The sequence below is a fragment of the Macaca thibetana genome, chromosome 4 (assembly GCF_024542745.1).
Source record: "Macaca thibetana thibetana isolate TM-01 chromosome 4, ASM2454274v1, whole genome shotgun sequence".
Lineage (NCBI taxonomy): Eukaryota > Metazoa > Chordata > Mammalia > Primates > Cercopithecidae > Macaca > Macaca thibetana.
Genome location: NC_065581.1, coordinates 94,259,707 through 94,277,519, shown reverse-complemented (window position 1 = coordinate 94,277,519; position 17,813 = coordinate 94,259,707). Strand labels below are relative to the sequence as shown.

The 17,813-nt window shown below is 35.9% G+C and overlaps 2 protein-coding genes across 3 annotated transcripts in view; both read left to right on the top strand.

The window, feature by feature from the left end:
- Window positions 1–17,813, top strand: part of NDUFAF4 (NADH:ubiquinone oxidoreductase complex assembly factor 4) — a 350,782-nt gene that overhangs the window by 16,870 nt on the left and 316,099 nt on the right. The window lies entirely within an intron of this gene.
- Window positions 1–17,813, top strand: part of MMS22L (MMS22 like, DNA repair protein) — a 138,660-nt gene that overhangs the window by 54,615 nt on the left and 66,232 nt on the right. The gene's annotated exons all lie outside the window — the stretch shown is intronic.

Below are 17,813 nucleotides of genomic sequence, written 5' to 3'. Positions count from 1 at the left end.
CTCCCGGGTTCACGCCATTCTCCGGCCTCAGCCTCCTGAGTAGCTGGGACTACAGGCGCCCGCCACCTCGCCCGGCTAGTTTTTTGTATTTCTTAGTAGAGACAGGATTTCACCGTGTTAGCCACGATGGTCTCGATCTCCTGACCTCGTGATCCACCCGTATCGGCCTCCCAAAGTGCTGGGATTACAGGCTTGAGACACCGCGCCCAGCCCCACACCATTTTTAAAAAGTGACTTTCTTTAAATTTTTGCAGCAAAGTCATAGCCTTAGGTGTGTCAAATTCTTCGAAATAGACCAGTTTGCTCTGAAATTAACATAGAGAATTCTATTAATAACATCAATCACCTATACAAAACTTACTATTTTCAGATCCACTGAAATTATGCAGATATGTTAAATACACTTAGACACAAACTTGATGTGGATAAGAACAATGGTTATGATATTTATTGCCTTTAGGCCCTTTTCACATAGCAGTTTTACCTTTGAAGTACATATTCTTAAGAAGTTAAATACTACCACTCAGTATAGTTACTCACTGTCACAGAAAATGATTGTATTTGAAATCATGTCCGAAGATAACAAACAGACTGCTTCCCTCCTCCTAATAATCACGTTACAAATTTTGCATCTGTTTTTCAGAGGTACTAAGCTTGGCAAGATTTCCAAATTTTGGAAATTTATTCATTATCAAATTTATTTTTATTGCTACCTTAATTTTCTTTATTCTACGCTGTGTTTTCATGGCAGGTTTTATACTTCTTCCAAATGACAACTTTGTTTTATTTCTTCAGTTTTTAAATAAATGTTAAGTAATTCCCTGTGCTTCTTGGGAAAATTAGCAATTTTTACATTTCTAATGTCAGTTTTGGTTTGTCTCTGTATATTTGTCTGAATATACAAAACAAGAAGGAAGAGGAGAGTTTTGGTCTAAGCCATCCTGGTGATGGAGAACTATAGTCCCCAAAAGACTTCAGAGCATAGGAATAAGAAAGGAAGAAAGAGTATGGACATCTTGAGAAGAGGCAGTCATGGGGAAAAAGTGGCAGAAGCCATATATCTTTCTGCCTTTTCTGTTGAAGATAGATAAGTCCTTTTTAATTCTTTTTAACAATTATATTGCCTCTTACATAGTTCTTTTTTTTTCCTCAAAGGTTCATATCCTACAAGTATTTTAAATTTAATGTGTTAATGAAAAATTTCTGGCAATCTTTTTGGTTTTTGTTAAAATTATATTGTTTTTGTAACATATTATCATGGTAGGAATGGGGGAGAAAAGAGATATAAAGTGACAACTACATCTCTCTCCTCAGCTTCACTTCTTCATTCTCTAGTTCAGTAGTTCCCAACTGGGAGTGAGTTTTTCCCCAAGGGAACATTTGGATGCCTGGAGACATTTTTGGTTGTCACAACTAGGGGAACAGCACTGATGAGGTCAGAAATGCTGCTAAACACTCTACAGTGCTCAGAACAGCTCCTACAACAAAGAATTATCTGAACCATCTTCAGCAGTGCTAAGGTTGAGATACATTCCTCTAGTTCTAATCCACAGAAATAAAATGGTTTCTATAGAACCTTCCAGAAATCTCCCTCCTACCTACATACATATATATACACACACTATATATATTTATATATACATATATACATATATGTGTATAGAGAATATATACATATATATTTTGAGACGAAATATCGCTTTATGCACCCAGGGTGGAGTGCACTGGCACCATCTTGGCCCACTGCCACCTCCGCCTCCCGGGCTCAAGCAGTTCTCCTGCCTCAGTATTCCGAGTAGCTGGGATTACAGGGACGCACTACCACACCCAGCTAATTTTTATGTTTTAGTAGAAATAGAGTTTCACCCTGTTGGCCAGGCTGGTCTCGAATTCCTGACCTTAGGTGATCCACCCGCCTTGGCCTCCCAAAGTGCTGGGATTATAGGCATGAGCCACTGCGCGCAACGGTATATTTAAAACACAAAATAGATGATCTTTGTTTTGTAACTTTCTTGTATTATTTAATATTTCCTGAACAACTTTTCATGTTAAAACATGAAAACCTACCTAATTCTGTTAAATGACTACTTACTGTTTCATTATATAGATGTGCCAAACTTTATCCAGTTGCTAATAATGGAAATGTGTATTGTTTACCAGCTTATGTTTATTTAACATCTTTGTACATGTATTTCTGTGTACTTGTGGAAGTATACCTGTAGATTAATTCTTAAGGATGAACTGGTGTATGCCATACATTTAAAATGTGAATAGATGTTACCAAATATCATACCAAAAAAACCCATTGTACCAGTTTTTTTGTTTTTTGTTTTTTGTGTTTTTGAGACCGAGTCTCACTCTGTCGCCCAGGCTGGAGTGCAGTGGCCGGATCTCAGCTCACTGCAAGCTCCGCCTCCCGAGATCACGCCATAATCCTGCCTCAGCCTCCGGAGTAGCTGGGACTACAGGCTCCTGCCACCGCGGCCGGCTAATTTTTTTAAAATATATTTTTAGTAGAGACGGGGTTTCACCATGTTAGCCAGGATGGTCTCAATCTCCTGACCCCGCGATCCGCCCGCCTCGGCCTCCTAAAGTGCTGGGATAACAGGCATGAGCCACCGCGCCCGGCCGATTGTACCAGTTTTTATTCTCATTGATAAATGTATGAAAAAGCTTCCATTCTCATTTTTAGATCATTGTATGGAGTGTATTTAGAAAAGCATTCTAAGATAAGAAATAAGGCTGGGTACGGTGGCTTAACGCCTGTAATCCCAGCACTTTGGGAGGCCGAGGTGGGCGGATTACGAGGTTAGGAGATCGAGATCATCCTGGCTAACGGTAAAACCCTGTCTCTACTAAAAATACAAAAAATTAATCAGGCATGGTGGCGGGTGTCTGTAGTCGCAGCTACTCGGGAAGCTGAGGCAGGAGAACGGCGTGAACCCGGGAGGCAGAGCTTGCAGCGAGCCGAAATTGCGCCACTGCACTCCAGCCTGGGCGATAGAAAGAGGGAGACTCCGTCTCCAAAAAAAAAAATAGTTCGAGACCAGCCTGGCCAACATGGTGAAACCCCATCACTACTAAAAATACAAAAGTTATGGGCATGGTGGCGTGTGCCTGTAATCCCAGATACTCAGGAGGCTGAGGCAGGAGAATTGCTTGAACCCGGGAGGGGGTAGTTGCAGCGAGCCAAGATCGCGCCACTGCAGGACTCCATCTCAAAAATTAAAAAAAAAAGGTAAGAAATGAAACACAGAAGTTTGTTAACAATGTCAGTTGAAGCTTGGTAGTAGACGAATTAGACTTATTTTGAAGGCTTGATAGGCATTCAAAATAAAAATACAAAGAAAGCAAAAAAGAGAGAAACTCTTTTCTCTATTTCACATTCATTCACCAACTTCATCTTATCTTGTATCTCCTAACGAACTTTTCTTGGTACGTAATTCTTTAAAAGTAGTAACTAGAAACACAATAATAATTCTTATACTCTTGAAAGATTTAATGCTTATAAATACTGTCTTCTTTATTCTTTAGTAATCCTGCCATCCCTATTTATAGGTGAAAAAAATGGAAACATGGAGTTTTTTTGTGGCTTATCTGAAATAACACATGTAAATTTCAGAACTGGCACTCAGACTCTTAACCCACTGTTACACAGCTGCCTTCTTAGCACTAACTTTTTAATTAACTCATTTAATTTTCTTTTCTTTTTATTTTTACAGGTTTAGAGGTTACAAGTGCAATTTTGTTAAATGCATGTATTGTGTAGTGGTAAAATTTGGGCTTTTAGTGTCACTATCATCTGAATAGCTTATACTGTCTTTATAAGTTTACAGGTAACTAAATCAAAACTAACCATACCACTACATTTTAAAAAAAGAAAAAAAAAGAAAGACTAGCGATAATTGAATGAATGAAATCTGCAAACTTATTTGCAAACCTGAAATTATTACTACTATTTGTATAATTCTGAGTGCTTTTGCATTTTGTTTTTGCTACAAAAATTAGGGTAGTTGTTTATTGGGGACTTTTGATTACTTTGTTTTTATTATTTTGCAAGTTTTTTTTTTTTTTTTTAATCAGTTGGAATAAATGAGAGGTGTGGAGACAAGTATATCACATTTTATTTGTAATAATTTGTCTTTGATTTTTTTAGCACTATTCCAACCTTCTAAATTTCACTTCTTGCGATAAAGACAAATTTTTGCTCCTTAAATTCAATTTAGTAGAAATCTTTTAGCATTAAGGCCAAAGTTATTTCAGGAGTGTTGGAAAAATAATTCTTGCAAATATATTGTAAGTTATGATGTATCTCTGTTAGTCTATCGGACACTATTCAGAAGTACAGAGGTAGAAATCAAAAAAGGATGATGAAGACTGACAATTATATAAAATGACAGTAAGTTTACATTGATAGGAAAAGTTTCTTTTAACTGCACCTGGATTCAATTTGTAGTTTGCTATCCTCTGGAGTGCTAGTAGGTGATGGGGGTTGTGCTGTTGGCCTTCAGGATTAGCCTATGCAAAAAGGATTAGATGTTTATGTTGATAACATTTGATTCCTTGCACAAATGTCTGTTTTGGTTTTGTCATATGCTTTCAAGTATGATTGAAAACAATTGCCATAAAAAACCTATCAAATCAAGTTCAGCTTATATTGCCCAAATCAGCAGTTTTAACAGATAGAAGTATAAGGTCAATGTATGAATAAAAATAGTGCAGCAGTATGCAAGCCTTTGTTAATGCTGGTGTATTTTAGGTACTAACATACTCTAGTAATTTGCAAACATTACTGTGTGTAATAAAAGGAACTGTGACTTGGATAGGTTCATTTTATCCCATCAATTTTTAACATTTCCCAGGCAAATATTATCAAGGCCGTCCAGCTTTTAGTTTGGGATTTATTGGAGTTGGGCCCAAGAGATCATTCAGGATTATTTACCTTAAAAGTAAAGAAAGAAGGGAGGAAGAGTAAGAGAGGAAACAAGAAAAAGTTATTTAGGTATTCAGTTATGGAGATGTATGCCTACTTTCTTAATCCCAAATCTGGAACTTCATTGAAGATTTTTTGATAGTAGTTTTTTAGATGTGCCATATACTGTTAATACTGTTAGGTCAAAAATATTTTGGATAGTTGCTAAAAATTAAAGCATAAGCTCCCCTCCCCGCCTTTAGTTAAGGACAGAGCTAAATTATTTGAATTTGGGTTTGGGTAAGGAAGATGGATTATATAGATTGATGATATTTATTCCTGGCTGCATCTCTGACAAGGGAAAGAATTAAATACCTTAGCCATCTCTTCTGTTTTCAAATTCAGGTGTTAATAGGTACCAGTCCTTGCATAAATGTGTGTGCAAAGTGTGTGTAAAGTGTGTGTGTGTGTTGAACTGGGTAACAGTTTTATAACTGTATGACAGAAATTATAGGAAGGAGCTAAGATCACTGATTAAAGAGAAAAGCAGTTCCCTCTAGGCTGTTAAGAAATAATAACTTCATATGCTTCTTTCTGCTAACTGGAGCTGATGGCTCACCAGAGCATTCTTTATTGCTGATTAAGTAGCGTTATGAAAATACTGACTTGGTTATGTTAACTAAATGCCTATGTTTAAAACTTCGAATGTCAAATAGTTTTAGCAGTCATCTTTAACATTTCACATTACCTCTCTACAATCATATTTTTAGTTCTCACTTGCTGTTATTTGAGGTTAATATAAAAATGGCAGTCTTTCATTTGTGGAGTTAGGTGTAGCCAAAAGCTTTCCTTTAATTATATCCATTCATGCTGCTATAGTTAAGGGTCTGTCAGCACTTCCATTATAAACCTCCATTTTCAGGGTTTTATAACACAGCTATGAAAATTAGCTCTGGGCAAAAACTTGACATACAAGGCCTCATGAAATTCTCCCTCCTCCCCATCCCCCTTTTTCATTTTTACTGAAGTAAGGGTGAGTGATTTCAAAATGCCTTTTGGCATCTACAAATATCATTTGGAGTTTAAAAAGAAACAATAAATTTTCAGGATTTGTACCTGTTTGTTCTACCACTTAAGGGAGGTTGTGGACTTACGAATTTAAGCCAAATGGATATTGATCAACTGACATCCTATTTTGTATTAAACAAGAGACTAGTTTCAAAGATGTCTAAAGGCAGTTGATTGCCTAAAATGCTAAATACTGAGACTAAGAAAAAGTTCAAAAGCGATAATTACCTTTTTGAGATGCTATGGGCTGAACTTCAACTTCTTCAAAGATTAAGGTTATTTTCCCTGGCTTCAAAATACATTTTGAAAATATATATATTTTTTAAATTCCTTTTTTTCTCTCCCTATAAGTCTAAAAGATCGTCTGCTTGTTATATAACTGTTTTGACATTTGAAGTGTGTGTGTATGAGCATGTAGAGAAAAACTGTTTATTATTCTCTTCAAATATTTTTATGCTTAGTAGTTTTATTGGTATGGTATTATTTATTTATTTATTTATTTATTTTTATTTATTATTATTATTTTTTTTTTGAGACGGAGTCTCGCTCTGTCGCCCAGGCTGGAGTGCAGTGGCGCGATCTCGGCTCACTGCAAGCTCCGCCTCCCGGGTTCACGCCATTCTCCTGCCTCAGCCTCCCGAGTAGCTGGGACTACAGGCGCCCACAACCGCGCCCGGCTAATTTTTTGTATTTTTAGTAGAGACGGGGTTTCACCGTGGTCTCGATCTCCTGACCTTGTGATCCGCCCGCCTCGGCCTCCCAAAGTGCTGGGATTACAGGCGTGAGCCACCGCGCCCGGCTGGTATGGTATTATTTATTCTTCGCAAAGATTTCTGGTTTTTGTTTGCTTCTGTGAGAGAACTGGGGATTGCCTAGGCAAAAAAGGAGGTACAAGAGGAACTATTCACTTGAAGGGCTGCTGTGTGCCAAATTATTTACATAATATTTCAGAAAAAATAGAAATGATACTCTTGACAGCATGCAAGCTTTTTCTTCCTTTTGTTATTGGGTGTTCTATTAGTATGAATGGGTTACAGTTTTTAATTATTGACAGTTTACAACAAACAAATTTGAAACTGGATAGGATTTTTAATCAAATGAGTTATTCCTGTAGTTTGCTCAAAATGTCTGCTGTTTCATCATATATAATTTGATGGAAGTTTTGGGGCAGTGTTCTAATAATTTTTGGGAAACACATGAGTATGCCCCCATGGTAATAAATAAAATCTATTACCAGTTTTTATTTGAAAAACCAAGTAGAGATATTATCGCTTACTAGGAGTGATCCTTTGGCATTTTTCGTTCCTTCAGAGAAAGCATGGTTATCTCTAAAGGAATACAGTATAAATCTTAGTATTTCAGGAATGTATAAAATATAAAATATATAAAGAAAAACTTTTCCTAATTATTTTATATATTTTTCAACTGAGTATTTAGATATATACTATAAATTAATATTTTCACCTTATTTACTGTTTACCAGGCTTGAATTTTGCATAATGTATTTCTATTACATATTTTATAATCCCATGCAGTAATGTAAACTACTCAGTATATTAGCTTTGCTGAGTTCCACTTTTTTGTCTTTTGCTGAAACATAGATTATCTCCTTAGTTTTTCACTCATAGGATCACTTTTTCAGTCCCCATCTAAATCTGGTACATAGATATATGAGTTTTCCTTAAATAAGTGTAAAGTGATTCATTTAAAATAATGTGAGGAAAAACTTATATGCCAAAATCTTGACTTAACTTATTTGTAAAATGAGGATAATACCACCTACCTCACTGGATTGTTTTGGGAATTATATGCAATAATGAATATAAGGCAGTTGGCAAATTACCTGGCATATTAGTAAGTGTTCAATGAATGTTAGATAATGCTATCATTATCATAAGTATTGTTTTCAAAAGAACTTATAATCATTTCTTTGTTACGATTTATGCCTGGCAACATGAATGGATATGTGTGTGTGTGTGTGTCAGGGGTCTTATCTTGGATGTTTTTTTTACCCATTCCTAATGTAATACCTCTAGCATAGTGGCCATTGAGCAATTTTGTTGTTGTTGTTGTTTTTGTTGTTGTTTTGGTGTGTGATGAATCGTTTTCTTTAAAAACAAAGAATTGTAGGAAACAACATTGCCTCACTGCAGTGGACCCATTGGAAATTGTAATGCTGTGTTACTGAGTGCTGCTGTAGAAAAAAGTAATTTTTAAAGGTACAAATGTGACATATATGTATACCCTTTCTTTTTATATCCAGCTGATTCTTTTGGTAAGGTGGGGAGCATGTGTCATCTTTGGTGAATTCCTTTTATCTTCTTTCTTTTATTCTCACAGATGTCATTACCTCTGTTTTTAAAACATTAATACTACTTGCCTAATCACCCTGCCTCCAATGCCTTCCTTCCTCAGATTATCGTTTTTAATGACTTTATTGACATACAATTCAGATATCATAGAGTTCACTAGCTTTATTCAGTTATAATTCACACACCATACAATGTATTGGTTTTTAGTGTTTTCACAGTTGTTTTGCAACCAGAACCACAATTTTAGAACATTTCATTACATTGAAAAGAAACCTTTAGTGACACTGTAATAGACACAGTAGAAAATTTCACATTTCTTGTCATGGTCTTCAAAGCCATCCACAGTCTTATTTTACCTTCATCTGCAACTTTTTCTTGTGATTCTCCTTTAGTCAGATGGAGCTACTAGTTCTCAAGAAATCCCTAAGTCTTTCTACCTTTATTTATATCTTCTTGTCCAACGAAGTCGAGGGTCAAAGTTTACAAGTTTGACCTCTTGTCAAAACCAGTTGAGGGTTCAGGGCAGAGCATGACCAAGATTGCAGAGCTGAAACTGAGGACTGAATAACCATGTTGTGTGAGAGTCACTGCTTAGAAAAAGGTTAAGTTGGGGGAATGAAAGTAATTGTCAAAATCAAGAGTCAGAAGTGGTCAGTGTTGGTCGTAGTAGTTATAGGGGTGAGATGGCAGAGTATAGAAAAAAAAACTATAGAGGTATTTGAGAAGAATGGAAAGTGTTTTCAGAAGTTAGTAGTATGTTGATGAGAGGTAGAGATGGAATTAAAGAGCATCATATATGGGAGGAGCCAGTATTCCAGGCAGGAGACTTATGCACACAACAAGTTGTGCTTTTTGCCTTTGCTTCTTAAGGAACCTCTAGTAGTGCCTGATAGTTGCTGCTGTCAAAGCATAGTATAAAAAGCAGGGGCTTTAAGGTCAGTAAACCTGAGTTCAAATCACCCTTTTTCATTTACCAGCAGTGCAGTCTTAGGAAGTTACTTAATCTTTTCTAAGTCAGCTGCATCTTTGTAAAATAATATCTACCTCATAGGATTTCGATGAACATCTGCTTAGATTTCTGTTGCTCAGTAGGGTAGCACTAGCTATGTGTGACAGTTTGAGTTAATGAATATAAAATAAAAAATTCAACGATTCCGTAACACCAGCTATATATCAAGTCCTCAGTAGCTGTATCTGTTTAGTGGATAATGTAGTGGATAGCAGAAAGACTTGCCAAGGGATAGCATGGACTTTGATGCTGCACCTATCCAGAACATGAATCATAATAAGCTTTCGGTATGTTCAATATGTGTTGGTTTTCTTCATTTATCTTTTCTTCATTTTTATGTGAATAATATTATCCTTCATGTCAAGCTTCTCTTGAAATATATGCTTATCCATGTGTTACCAGTTGATATGGTTTGGCTCTGTGTCCCCACCCAAATCTCATCTCAAATTGTAATCCCCATGTGTCCAGGGAGAGACCTTATAATCCTCCATGTGTCAGTGGAGGGAGGTGATTGGATCATGGGGGTGGTTCCCACTTGCAGTTCTTGTAATATATTGAGTGAGTTCTCACGAGATCTGATGGTTTTATAAGCATCCAGCATTTTCCCTGCTAGCAGTTCTCCCTCCTGCTTTCATGTGAAGAAGGTCCTTGCTTCCCCTTCACCTTCCACCATGATTTTGGGTTCCCTGAGGCCTCTCTGGCCATGGGGAACTATGAGCCAATTAAACCTCTTTTCTTTATAAATTACCTAGTCTTGGGTATTTCTTTATAGCAGTGTGAAAACGGAATAATACACCAGTCTTGAATAATCTCTATTCCCTTTGAATTTCCTGAATAGTTACTAAATCTCTAATGTCCTTTATTGTTTTTTACCTTGTGTTGTAATTATTTTCTAAAGGAGAGACATATTCATGCAAAAAAATTTATTCGACAAATTTAACTAGTATTTTTGAATGCCTACTATGATAGTAGGCACTTAGGATATGAGTGAACCAGTCACATGAAGCATATGTGGTATGCACTCATGTATTTTTTATGTGAAAGACTAAGATGGTAGAGAGGAAGGACAAAGAAACTTGTGTTTATTTAAACCATCACTTTTCACCATTTCGTACTAGATAATGGTTTATATTTCTCCTGAAATTTTATATGCTTATCCAGCAATTCTTGCCAGTGTCCACATGAAAGTAGACAACAGTATCCATGCAGTCAGGATATGAATTTAATGCATAATCTGAATTTCATCTCTGTGTTTATTGTCTCCTAAGTACCCATGGGTAGAAGGGACCTCTAGAGGATGATAGGAGGTTTGTTCTTCCCAATTGAAAGGTTTTCAGTGTTATTGAAAAATTCAATGTGTTTACCTTAGTATTTTCTGGATCACTATTATTATTTTATCTTTCTAATTCAGTAGTTGTCATTGAATTTTTTCCACTGAACTATGGAAACAGGTGCAGCAAGTGGGGTCTTTTAGCCTTTACCTTCCTTTTGAGACATTTGGGAACCAGTCTCTGTCAAGGCTGGGTCTGCAGGAACACTTTGAATCTACAATTACAGATTGTCTATATTGGGATTAGAGTGGAAGGAAGGCATTTGGAAGAGGGAACTTAGAAAATGGAATGAAGGAAATAATCAACAAAACAATTTAAGAAAATTTCTCAGAACTGAAGATTCTCTAATGAAAGGGCCTATTGAGTGACTCCAGCACAACATAAGAAAATAGAATCACAGCAGGGCCCATCTGTGAGAAATTCAAAATACTAGCTACAGAGAGAAGATATCAAAGCTTCCACAAATGTTCCTCACCCTTGTTAGTCTTCTGGTTTTTTATTTGCTATGCACCTGGTTTTGTAATCTGTAGTTATAATCTAGGTCAGAGCTGATATTTAACCCCAGTTCCTAATAATTATGTAATTAACGTGGGAGGTGAATGAAGCTTTATATTAGATTTTATCTGGCTGGGTGTGGTGGCTCACACCTGTAATCCTAGCACTTTGGGAGGCTGAGGCAGGCAGATCACCTGAGGTCAGGAGTTTGAGACCAGCCTGGCCAACATGGTGAAACCCCACCTCTACTAAAAATACAAAAAATTAGGCAGGTGTGGTGGTGGACGTCTGTAATCCCAGCTACTCTTAGACTGAGGCAGGAGAATCGCTTGAACCTGGGAGGCAGAGATTGCCGTGAGCCGAGATCTCAGCCTGAGCAACAAGAGTAAAACTCCATCTCAAGAAAAAATAAATAAATAATGAATTAAAAATAAAAATATATTAGATTTTTTGCAAGATTACTCCTACTTTCAAGAAGCAGATGAATAAAGCTTTATGATTTCTTTTCTCATTTGTAGTTATTACCAAAATTTGAAGTTACCAATAATACGATTTTTCTAGAATGAAACCCAGAAAAATTGTTTTCTCATTATTGCAGAGGAAAAAAAAGAAAACATAAGGGTGGAGAAATAACACTGTGAAACAGAAGCTAGAGTGAAGAACATTGGATAAAAGGATAAGGCAAAAAGAAATATAATCTGTAAAGAAAGCATTTCATTCCTTTGAAAGTGGATCAATTCAGTTGTTTGGGGAATAGAAGTGCCGTGATTATTTTCTTTACCAGCCACTGGAATATTTCTCTTTAGCAAATGGCAATAAATCAAAAGATGTTGGGATGAGGCAAAAGCTACTTTTCCCAATCTTATTTATGTCACTGTGATTCCTAGTCTGAACCCCGTGGTTCACTATAGGTATTTAGACCACCCAGATCTTTGAAGCTTTAGCTGAAATTCAGCAGTGAGTTTGTAGGAAGGCATCACTACTGTGCTCTTACATGGCACCACACAGTGCTGTTTCTTAAACCAGAGACATGCTGTCATAATAAGTATATTGAAGACTGGGAAATCCTGTTTGTGACAGATTTGTTAAAGTTAACTGTTCTTCAACTATGGAATAGCTTAAAAACACCCAAAATTGTGACTTTGGTACATTGACCTAGTTTAAAGAAACTCAGTAAGGTAAATTGGTATTGTGGCTTTTGGTTATAAAAGAGAAGTACTTGGGAAGCAAGTAAAATTGCATTCATCTTCAAAAAATGCACTAGAATAAGCTACCAGACTTTTTTTTTTTTTTAATTATGTGATATGACAGTGAGGGAAGGAAACGAATCTTAATTATCCCCGTAATTAATTACTTTTGGATTAATAAAACCTCAGAAGGCAGTATAAATTGTGGAAAAAAATAGATTCATTATAGTTTTAAAATATTTCTAGCTATTCTCACCATCTTACTGTTACCCTAAAGCTATTTTCTTTAAGATGTGTTTTGTAGAAAACATCAGAGTACATGTTTTATGATATGAATTTACTGTTGCCACCATATTGTCTGTAGGAAACAGTTCTTAGCTTTCTTCATCTGCCTTGTGGAAAAAGGTGAGTAACTGCTGTTTCAAATTTTATTTATATTTTACAGAAATTGAGGACAAACAAGGAGTGAAACTAGCATTTGAAACTCTTAATTTCAATTGTTTCTTCTTTACCTTACAAGATATATATTTTTCTCTCTTTAGGGTATCTCTTGTCAGATTTAAGGCTTATTTAAAATGAAAAGAAAGCTGGAGCAATTTTCTTTATTCCATTTCAGTCTCCTAAGGCCTGTTTCCCCCTGGTGAGCTCATAGCAACAGGGGGGTTTAAGGGAATTCAGCTTTCTGCAAATTAATGTCTCACATCATGAAAATTCAGGACTTTTTTTTTTTTTTTATCTTGAAAAGTAATACAGTGAGTACGAGTATTATTTCTTGCCAGCGGGTGGAAGATGAATGATTTTGTCATAGTTTTACTGCTTGATGAGCAGTGTCCTGAGGGTCAGGCTTAAGTCTGTGTCACTATGCTGCTCATTACTCTTGAGCTAAATAAGGGCTGATTGGATCTAAATTGCCTAGCACATGGGCCACAGATGAGCTCAGTGAGCAGGGGATGACCTGCTATTCAGTCTGGGAGTAACCCCGGTGTGCAAATGCAGCATTAGAACACCGTGGGAGAATGAGAGGCTACCGGCTGCTGCCAGCAAAAGAAATCGAAATGTAAAAACTCTTTGATGCTGTGATGTTAGAATTTGAAATGTAGGAAGTGACAGGTTGATGGTACTTATCAGCTTTGGCTGGATTAGAGAACAGTGTCATCTTGCTTATATAATGACAGAAGAATGAAGTCAGCAGCTAACTACTGTGCAGAGCAGAGCTGCTGCTGTTGCCACAGCCAGTCATTGCTGCCTCCTACTGGCAGTTTTCCTGGAAACTAGTAAAATATTATGAAGAAAAAAGCCTCCTTGTTGGTTTCAAGGAATCTTGAGCTCTTTAGTGGTGAAAAGCTGCTAGTGAAACAATGCAAACATATATATATATAAAAAACATGATTAATTGTGAAAAAAACATCAGAAATTAGGAAACTGATTGTTCTAGAATTTTCTAGTGAACCAAGGGTTAATCCATTTATGAAGTGAAACTCCCAGGGCAAGAAACCTTGTACACCCTTCCTGGAAAAGTATTCTTTCAGGGGGCCTCAACTGGGTTGGTTGATCTCTTAATTATGTATTTTTTCATCATCAATAACAGGACTGTGCAAACAACTAATCTTTAAAATCCAGAAACCACAGCGTTAGCACAGTTTGAAAGGCAGCTGATAAAAATACAAAGTAAAAAATGCCCCTGATTATGTGGCTTATGCTGCATAAATCTCTCTTTTAAGGAGGAAGTGGGATGGAAGAAAAATGTTTCTCCTATAAGTCAAATGAGTTGAAGAAAAAAAACAAAAAAAAGTAAAGTCCTATGATATAAGATCTCGTTGTTTCATTTTACTCCTACAGTTGTAATTTTTTAAGAAATCAATATTAGGCTGCTTTTGTATATGTTTCTGGTGTTAAACTTAGAAAATGTAGATGGATTTTTAAAAAGTTATTTAACTCATGTTGAGAGAACTACTATTGGTATTTTGTTATATTCTACACTTTCCTATTCATATAATTTTTGAAAACTAAAAGTAGGATTAAATGCTGTTTACTGGGCTGCCTTTTTCACTTACTATATCGACAGCCTTCCATATTGATAACATCTACATTATTACTAGTGTTCATTGTATAGATATACCGTAATATTCCATGGTGTGGGTTAACCATTTCTTATTTGTGAAAACTTTTGCTATTTTGAATTTTTCACTATTAGATACAAGGCTGTGGGGAATGTGCTCCTGTGTATCTTGGCAGGGCTCTTGGGTATTGTACAAATTGTGTGCTGCATAACCTCAAGGGTACCATTCACAACATTGTAAGTGAGGCTTTGATCTTCATAGACTTGCTTGATTATGTGTAGAAGGTATTTTTTTAATGATTTGATTTAAAAAATAGAACCTTAGATGTAATTCTTAAAAATGAATGGGAGCCATGGCGTATGTTCAAGATTTACACACACACCAACATACACAATTACATATATCCAACAGATGCAAATTTTTAACTAGTAAAAAACCTTAGACTAGAAAAAAGTTTTAAATTTTTTCCTGATTTTTAGAACAAAGCTGTAGTTCTGTAGGTTGGAAGAATAGAGATAGGAGGCTTCTAGAGCCTGTGATGAAATGATAGGTAAAAGGATTAATAAATTAACTTTTATTTTCCAGAATTAGTGTTTTTTTCCTACGCTTGTTAGTATAGGTACCCCACTATTTCTCTAAGCCTGCCTTTCTTACTATTAATATCAAATATCAAATAACATTTTCAATATAATTTCTGAAGCAGTTGAAGGCTCTAGAGAGTTTTTAATGCCTCTTTTACATTTTTATGTTATCAAATTTACGTATCATGCAAAGAATGTAAATAATGCAGAATTATATGTAGTAGAAGATGAAACTCATTCGTTTCCTAAACCCTGCCCTTCATCGACAAAGGAGCCACTATGAACACTTTGGAGAATATTCTTCCCAGCTGCTATTGCTTCTCCTTTTATCTACACTGTCTCCTTTACCACCTCTTTTATTTTGAAGGTTGGTGGGACAAAAGTAGGATTATACTATGGAAGTTTCTACAACCTCTTTTTCTTTTTTTTTTTTTTTTTGAGATGGAGTTTTGCTCTTGTTGCCCAGGCCAGAGTACAATGGCACGATCTCGGCTCACCACAACCTCCGCCTCCTGGGTTCAAGTGATTCTCCTGCCTCAGCCTCCCGAGTAGCTGGGACCACAGGCATGTGCCACCACACCTGGCTAATTTTGTATTTTTAGTAGAGATGGTATTTCTCCTTGTTGGTCAGGCTGGTCTTGAACTCCCAACCTCAGGTGATCTGCCCACCCTGGCCTCCCAAAGTGCTGGGATTTACAGGCATGAACCACCACGCCCAGCTACAACCTCATTTTCTTCACAGAAAAAATATCAAAGACATGTTATTCTGTCTACAGACACACACACACACACGCACACAATGTGCGCATGCATTGTTTAAGGCTGTGTAATATCTCAAACTTCCATGTATATAAATCAAAAGTCATTTAACCCAGTAAATGTTTAGGAACTGTGCATAATTTTTAGTTGGCTTGGCTCTTGTTTCCAAGATCCTAGCTGCTTAAAAATTTGATTTGCTTAGCTTATCTAACTGGGATATTCACTGTAGTCCAATTTTGTGGGTCATTAATATATCCAGTGTCAAAACCATTTGAGCAAATTTTCACTTCAGTGTGAAATTCATATGTGTGAATTGTACATGGAATAGTCTTTTGCTTATAGTAAAAAAAATTACCGTATTTTTCAAATGTTACAAATGTGAATTTGAATCCTGATTCTGCTCTTTCACTGCAGTCTTCAACAAGTCTTGTCACTTCTTTGAACCTCAATCTTTCTAACCTGTGAAATGTGTATAGTAATACATATTGAAGAGCTGATTTGGAGAATAAAAAAGATAATATATGTCATGTCTAACAGAGTACCTATTGGTGATTGCTTTTGTAATCATTACTGTGTGTTGGTTTCAGAGAAGTAAAGTGAGAGAATGTATATTAGACAGAGTTTTCCATTCTAAATTAAGATTTTTTAGGGCTCCAGTCTGAATCAGTACAATGGTAGCTATTCCATGAAAAGAATACTATTTATGCTTTAAGTAGATACATAAATTCCTTTCTTGGTCACATCTCTGTCCCCTTTTATTTTTCTTCTGTCTTTGGAGAAAATTCTGCTGTATTAATTTTGTGCTTATGCATGAAACAGAAATGTCTATATTTTCCAGCCAATACACTTATTGAGTGCCCATCAAGTACCTGCCATGACAGACTATGTGCTGGTATTGGAGGAAGTAGAGATGCGTAAAATCAGAATGCTACTCTCAAGTGCCCCACAGTGTAGTGAGATAGACATATAAACAAATAAATGAAATACACTGTGATGGATAGAATAATAGACAGATGTTGAAGAGACTCTTCTTAAAACTTCCATGTCACTTACAGAAATTTCTGAGATTGCCCTACATAAAATAAAACGTGATTATGTGGCAGTAAGTCAGCTACACTATGTCATACAGATGATAGGTGGCAAATATTAGAAGGGAGGAATTATAAGTCTTTAGAAGTTTGTGTTTATTTAGATAGCAGTTCAAAAAGTTTTTAAAGTTTTTTCTGACATCTTTCACACATTCCATTAATAATAAAAATAATTAACTTTGCTACTTGTACACATATTTAAGGTCTTTAGTGAATTGTTGTTATAGCACTGTGTTACTGATACACTTTGCCACATTTCTTTCTTCTGACATCTACTTTTCTTCTATTCCCATTTTCTGACACCTAATGTTCCTTTTCCCCTGACTTTTGTTATATTCTGCAAATTCTTGCTCTTTTGAGGACAGCACACTGATATTTTAATGTGAAAAAAATAGACTCTAAAACCAATATAGTATTGCTTTGTGCGGTTTAAAAGTTTATGTACATGCTAACGTAACACGGGTGCTACGTAGAGCTGTGCAGCTTCCTTTTTTTTAATGCGTTATACTTTTGAGATATACTACTAGAAGATGAAGATGTTTACATTAGGGAAATGAAAGATTAAGCCAAGAAGAAGAAATCTTTTGATATGTTTGCTTTGAAAAGCCTATAACACAGAATGTGGATTGTTCTGAAACCTTCTTATTAAGGAATCTATTTTTTCTTTTAATATTAATTTGCCACAAAATTGTATTAAATACATCAGTCTTATATACATTACGTATGTTGCAAATATATTGGCCCAACTTGAAATTTGCATTTTATGTATTTTTTGGATGTGAAAAAGTTTTAAGGGATTTTTATATATAAATGTCATAATCTTAAAAAATTATGTACACACACACAAAAGTAAACAGTTAACAGTTTTTAAATTGTGGTTTCCTAAGAGGAATTCCAATGTAATTCAGCAAATGTTTTTTGAATACTTCTGTGTCCCAGAACTGTGCTTGTAAATATGCTTGTGTACTTGAAAATGTTCCTGCGCTTGTAGAGCTTATCGTATAGTAGAAA